This window comes from Lathamus discolor, chromosome 13, assembly GCF_037157495.1.
Source record: "Lathamus discolor isolate bLatDis1 chromosome 13, bLatDis1.hap1, whole genome shotgun sequence".
In the NCBI taxonomy this organism is placed as follows: domain Eukaryota; kingdom Metazoa; phylum Chordata; class Aves; order Psittaciformes; family Psittacidae; genus Lathamus; species Lathamus discolor.
In genome coordinates this window covers 4,159,272-4,165,822 of record NC_088896.1, presented here as the reverse complement: position 1 = coordinate 4,165,822, position 6,551 = coordinate 4,159,272, and the positions used below count along the sequence as shown (strand labels likewise).

At 45.1% G+C, this 6,551-nt stretch overlaps 1 long non-coding RNA gene across 1 annotated transcript; it reads left to right on the top strand.

Moving 5' to 3' along the window:
* The first annotated feature begins 424 nt into the window (after positions 1 to 424).
* On the top strand, positions 425 to 3,726 carry LOC136021687 (uncharacterized). The gene is made up of 2 exons (XR_010615867.1): positions 425 to 479; positions 3,631 to 3,726. It is a non-coding gene; the product is annotated as an uncharacterized LOC136021687 (long non-coding RNA).
* The last annotated feature ends 2,825 nt before the right edge of the window (positions 3,727 to 6,551 follow it).

Sequence of the window (6,551 nt, the reverse complement as noted above, 5' to 3'; positions counted from 1 at the left end):
AACACTATAGTGAGGAGGAGGATGTGCTCCCTTGCTGGACAATGCAAACAGAAGCTGACGGTTGTGCTCTTGCATGTCGGCAGCAGTGCCTAAATCTCCAGAGCGTTCTGCATGTACATACAGACACAAGTGGGTGTGAAGGTGTGCTCCCCACCTTCCACACTGAGCTTATTCCTATCAAATATTCATCAGAGGGAGGTTTTTCATCTGTACGTTCTGTATTTTTCAATCTGAGAAGTATTTTGGTGACTTTGATGTTGCCTGCAGGATTCAGATACCAGGGAGAAAGCTGAAGCCTCTTTAATTTTCTGCATTTCGGATTTCTGCTTCATTAAAATTCTTTTGAAGATCTGTCTTAATGATAGATATTTAACCTGGAGTCTTCCTCCTAGGAAAAATAAGCTTGCAACTGAAAACAGATGAACCCACTCAAGGGAAAGTCCTCTAATCTGACCATCAGCCATGGGTGGATGATGCAGGTACCTGTATTTCTTGTCAATATTTGCCTTGCCCCAAAGGCCTGTATTTAACCCCAGTGTGTAACAGTAGTGCTGCTTCCACAGGGTAAAAAATAAGAGAGTATCCTTCTTTGATTCTTTGAGACACAAACCAGACAATATTGGTCCAGTTTGAACTGGGTTTTAAACTGTGAACACTTGGCTTAATGTACAGACTGTTGATGTGGTATGTTACAGTGCCTGAGTTTTCAGAGACTGGGAAGCACCTGACTTGCTGTTTGTCCTGGCTTCAGTATCCATATATAAAAGGTCAGATTGCTTGTTACCTTTCTTCTGCTCTCTTATGTGCCACAAAGGAGAGCAAGAGGCACCAAGGTGGTTGCAACAATATCTTTGGGTGAGTGATGTGCTTGTGCACAGCTTCCTGTGTACTGAATTTGGTAGGGTAAGGCTTACATTATGGTTGACTTCTTATCCAAAACACTAAATGAGAGAAACAGCCTCTGTTCTTAATGCAGCCTGGGTAGGTTGGTTCCAGAGGACACAGGCTTTGGCTGGGACTGGGGGTGGTTCTTAGCATCTTCCTTTTCAGCTGCTTGTTGCAAACTTTCACCAGTTCTGGCTTCTAGGGGGAACAAACTTGATGCACAGAATTCTCTGATAGGAAACAGATGGATAATCAAATTACGGCATTTTCAAGGATCACTTGCTCTGAGGAATCTCACCTGGGAAAAGCAGGCAGACTCGCTTTGCAGACGGCTTTGAGGAGCTCTTGGGTTGGTTCCTTAGCTCTTGAGAGAAAAATTCCCAACTTCCTGTGTTTATGTTGGAGTCTGTTGTGGCTGTATCTCCCTGGTTTTGCATTAGCCGATCTTACTTCAGTTTAGCAAATGCATTAAAAAGGGATGAGCTTGTCAAGTGCTCTTAGTAGAAGCCCTTGGTACTCAGTTGAGCGTAGGATGAATGTTTTGATCTGTAGACAACGAAAACTATTAGAACAATACTTATTTCAAACCACAAACAAAAGACAGCAGCTTGGTAGACAAAACCACTGCTCTTCAAGTCTTGCAGACAAACAGAAACTCTCAGAGCCATTGAGCTTTAGCAGTGGTCATAACACCTCTCTTTCTAATGTGTCTGCCCTATGTGTGTGTTTTGGGAGCTGGTGTTGTGGGTAAGTGTGTATATGGAGGAAAAGTTTATTGAGATTCTTTCTGTGCTTTTTATATGGTAGTTTTTTAGTACAAGGACCTCAGCAAGGAAAAAGAGATTGATCCTCATAGTTGGAGGAGCAAACACTGCAGAGGTCTTCATTCTTCAGCAACATTTCAAGTTGCTGTACTGAGTGCTGAAACTAACCTTAAGACACCTGAGGTGGTGATGTCCAAAAGCTACCAAAGCATCTGCATACAAAACGGCTGCTGCCATGGAAGCCTTACAAAAGCTCCCTGCTTCTGTCTCTCTTGGTCTGTACTAATTGGAGGTGCCTCTTACACCATAGGCCAGCTAGTGACTAGAAATAGCTTGACCTAGTCTGTTTTGCCAACCTTCCAAGAAATGGGTGAGAAATTGGAGAGTTTGCAAACATGATTAAACAAATGATATAAATGCTTTAGACAGGCCTCATCCTGAAGATGCAGACAACTGTAGGAGTGACTTTCAGTTGTCTACAATGGAGAAGCATACCTCCAAGGATGCTTTTAAAGTCTGCAGAAGCAGTAGGGTGCTTACAGCAAAAGATCCTGAGGAGCTGGATGTGTCCTACAGAAGAAAACACATCAAACCCTGCTACAGTCTATTTCTCTCCCTGGACTGTAAGAGACAAGCCAGTTCAGGTGTTGATGTCCACACTGTGGATAACAGTTTGGACTGGTGGAACCCAGCCTGTGCAGCAGAGTCTGTTTTCAAAGTGTTGGCAGTGGAGCTGGGAGCATCCCAGCAACACTGGTACATGGAGAAGAGGGGTGAAAGCAATGAAGCTGCTTCATTCCTATTAGGGCTTTCCTGAAAGGGCTTCAGTATCCTCTACACTGAGAGTGGAAGAGACTGTTGTTAATTAAATAATTAGCTGCTTAAGATGTATTTATTAGGGCTTAACAGCCAGGTCACAGATATACATCAATTAGAGAGCCACAATATCTGCAATAAATGTTTCTCACCCCATAATCAAATATGGCTTAATTAGGCAGTGCTGGGAGAACAGTCATAATAAATAAAGTGGGTAAGGCTTGCCTCTGTAATTGAGATTTAATCAGAGGACTCTTGTATGTTCATTGAGTAATTGATTATTCTACACATTTATCAAGGATTAAAAACTCAGTGGTAGATATGCAAATCCCCGTATATTAAATAAATCTGAAACCCTCAAATACCATTTAATGCATATTAACATTCTGATGAAATCAGAATGCTCATTGCTCCCGCACTATGCTGTTTTATTGCTATTTGTCACTTGGTTTTCTCAAGCTAAACTGCTTCTGTGTTTGTTGCTTTGTAAGTGGTTGTAAGAGAGGGACAGAAATAAGCCAAAGGGAAGTGAAAGGGAAATGGCATCTTGTGCATTCCTGGAATGAGCAATCTGTCCCGGATCAGACAGCAGGAAATATCTTTGCCCTGGCTGCTAGGGAGCAGACTAGATGAAATGAAGCAGCTGAACACATTGAAAGATTCAGTAACTCTTCCTGAGGAGTTACTGTCATCCTTAGTTCTACACTTGGTAAAACGAGCGTGTAGAAATGCCTTGGGCAAATGGAAAATAACCCCCCCAAAACAAGAAATCAGACCCATGTGCAGAAGCCTTAATTATTGTGAGATGTGGATGGGCACTGCCAGCGCTCTCTAAGAACCAACCAGCACAAGGTGGGTCCTGCTGGCTGCTGGCAGTTGTTGATGGAGAGGCATCACCCCCTGTAAAGCCCATGAGAAGCAGCCCTGGGTCGACTTTCTCAAAGGAGAACAAGTTCACCTTACTCAAGTCAAGTGAAAGCACAGCTTAAACCAAGGGTGGGTCACAGGATTGCAGCTTGGTAAATCCCCTTTGCATCCGTATGCAAAGTGCTTTTCACCTTTTCTATATTGTAGACTCGTAACTAGTTTCAAGTGGGGCTGAGCCTCTTGATCATTGGGTTCAAACAAGTGACAGTGGCGTGCATTCCTCTGCTACCTTTTGCAGATGCTGTGGAGAGCAGGTCCTTTACCACCCACCTTGTCCGCAGCTGAAGACCATTTCTCTGAATTCAATAATGAATGACCTAAACCTTGCAATGTCGATGGCTTATTTTTCGCGTCTTGTAGCGTTTCCTGCTAGCTCCAACTTGGACACAAGAGGGTGGTATTTCCTCAGTAATTTGTCTACCGGTGTTGTAGGGTTGTAGGGAATGTACCCTCGAGAGAAAACAACCCGGTTTTGGTTTCTTCTAGCATGGCGGGGTTAGTCTTGCTCCTGCTTGACGTTGTGGTCCACTGCTGGAGGGTGCTCTGGAGCTGGGTGGACACTAGGACATGCTGCCTCTGCGCTGAGCAGACCTTCACCCCGGGAAACCACAGAACTGTTCAAGCTGACCAGCAGCAATTATCCCTGGGTTTCCTCACATCACCAAGACCCTTGTGGAGGCCCATTCCCTGATGTGTTTTCAGAGGTGCAAGCTGTTACCACGTCTCTGTTGGGTGCCAGTAATTTCTATAGCATACACATCTTCCACCTGAGGTGTGCAAATGCTGAGTTCCTTTTGCTGACTGCACCACCTTTAAATGCTTGACAAGTACAGGGCAAACGGAACTGTTGCTGCCCCAGGCAGGGATTACGTTTCCTGATAGTGCATGGAGCAGTGCTGAGAGAAGAGCTATCTGCGGGATAAGCACATCTTGTTCACACACATCAGATCTTGTTTTCCACAAGCCAGTCTCACCTACAGCCTGCTGATTTAGGGGTGTAAATCTTGGGGCAGTGGTGGCTCTGTTTCTGTATTCCAGCTTGCCTGTATCTCCAGTTTAGAGAGAGGACACAGGTCAGTCTAAACAGCCTGTGAAGCGCTGCTTCTTGGAAGTGACTTATGCTCAGCTTTAGACGTATGTGTTAAATTCTATCTACTGCCATGAAATACCCAGGAAGCGAGTGCCAAGCACTGCTCCAACACCACCCTGGTCTGCCATCCTGCCACCTCTCCCTTGTCTGCTGTCAAGCCTCGGTGCCCATCGTTGACTCTGTGCCGTGTCACTGCAGGTCATTCTCAAGACTCTGGTTCTGCTCTGCTCTAATGGTTTAGCTCCATGCTTAGATTACAGTCACTGGTTGGCCCAGGAGCAGAATAAGACTCTTTCGGAAATAATTGTCAGACGTTCAGTTACAGACAAGCTTTGGCTCCTTTATAAATGAGCAAATTAAAAGGGTTGGAGTCCTTAGGAGGCGGTGTCTGACATCAGTGACAGCCGCTTGGCTCAACCATTTGCTGTCCACCAAAGTACCCCAACCCACCCTCCTCATGAACTAAAGGCAGTGAAGGAACCTGAGTTGGAAATGTATTTTTTCCTAGTGCCTTTTTTTTGCCCTTGTAAGGACTCTGGTGTCTCTATCATGCCCCAGGCTTCATGTCACAAAGTGCCCATGACTGTGCCTTGTTCAGTGCATTCAGTTTAGAGGGCAGCGAGTAGGACTGCATTGATCCCTTCCTTGAACAAGGTTACTGGTAACTCTCACCCTACTGTTTATGCTCTGCTAGTACAGCCAGACATGGATTGTCTCCCTGAGCAGAGCTCCTCTGATTCACAGCAGTGCCCTGGACCAAGGCAGTGACTCAACCTCAGGCAGCAGCACGATGAGTCAAACCTCAGGCTTTTACAGAGTGCCGGATGCCTCAATGGATGTGTAATCCCTGTGCTTGGAACCCGCACAAGACAATGCAAAGCAAATTACCACAGACTAAATATATGGTCAGGATGTGTTGGAAGTTGGCAGTGTAGCTGCCTGGGGTAGCCAGGGAGGGAGGAGAGAAATGGTCAGCTTTTTGAACTGGATAATGCTTGGGATCATTTAAAAGACTTTAACATGGTTTTGGAAAGGAAGAGCTGGAGGAGGTTCAGCTATATAAAGCTGGATGAAGGCTGAAGGGTGCAATGTGCCTGGGAATTGTGAGAAGGGATCGGCAGACAGCTTTGAGAGGGAGGATGAATTTGGGAGCAGATAATCTTTCACGGCAGTTCAGAACAAGGGTTTGGCACCTCCCTATGAACTGAGAGATGGACTTCTGCTCTGATCTGTTCCATGATCCACAGCTCCCTTCTGATCCTTTGTATGAGTTATGGTACGTGTTGGCAGCAGTTTCTCTGCAACACCATTTGTATCCAATGTAGAGATCAGTTCTCGCCTGGTTTACCGTAGCTAATTGCTAATGTTGTTACAGTGGAAAGAATGTTATAAAACTGAGTTAGAGCTTTGCGTTTTAATTGACTCGTTTTTGTATTTCACCTGGTCTGCTCAGTGAAATTAGAATGGACTTTGCTTCCTTTTTCTGTTCAGAGTCACTTTCTGGCCCTTTGCCCGGGCCAGAAGAGCCCCAAGCTCTCCAGCACTGCATGCTGATTAGAAGTGGGGCCAAACCCCATTGTAAAACACTCTGCTTTGAATAAAGAGACAGCTGTAATGATGCCTGTGACCTTTAGTTTTACCCTCCTACAAACAGGATAATTCAACTTGATGGTGCTTGAAAATCTTATTTTTTTTTTTGTCACTGGGCAGTGCTTGCTCCTGTGAGTAGTGGTTAAAAGGAAATGAAGAATTCTTGTTAGTGTTCTGAAGGCAAATACCCACCTGGACATGTTGGTTCTGCAACATTTGAGGAGAGGAGCATGACATGTCGGAGGAGGTCTGAATGCTGAAATGGCCTCTTCAACTGAGCATCCTGCTGTGGGCAGTACATTACCAAAACAGCTCTGCCATGAGTCACACGCATTGTACTCCCTCCTCTTTCCCTGCTCAGCGAGGAGAGAGTGCTTCAGCTCAGAGCTTATTCATAAAAGAAGCCTGTGTTTGATCACCTTTGTCCTCACCCTGCAGGTAGAGAAATATGTCAATAGATCTCATTTTAAGGCTTCAAA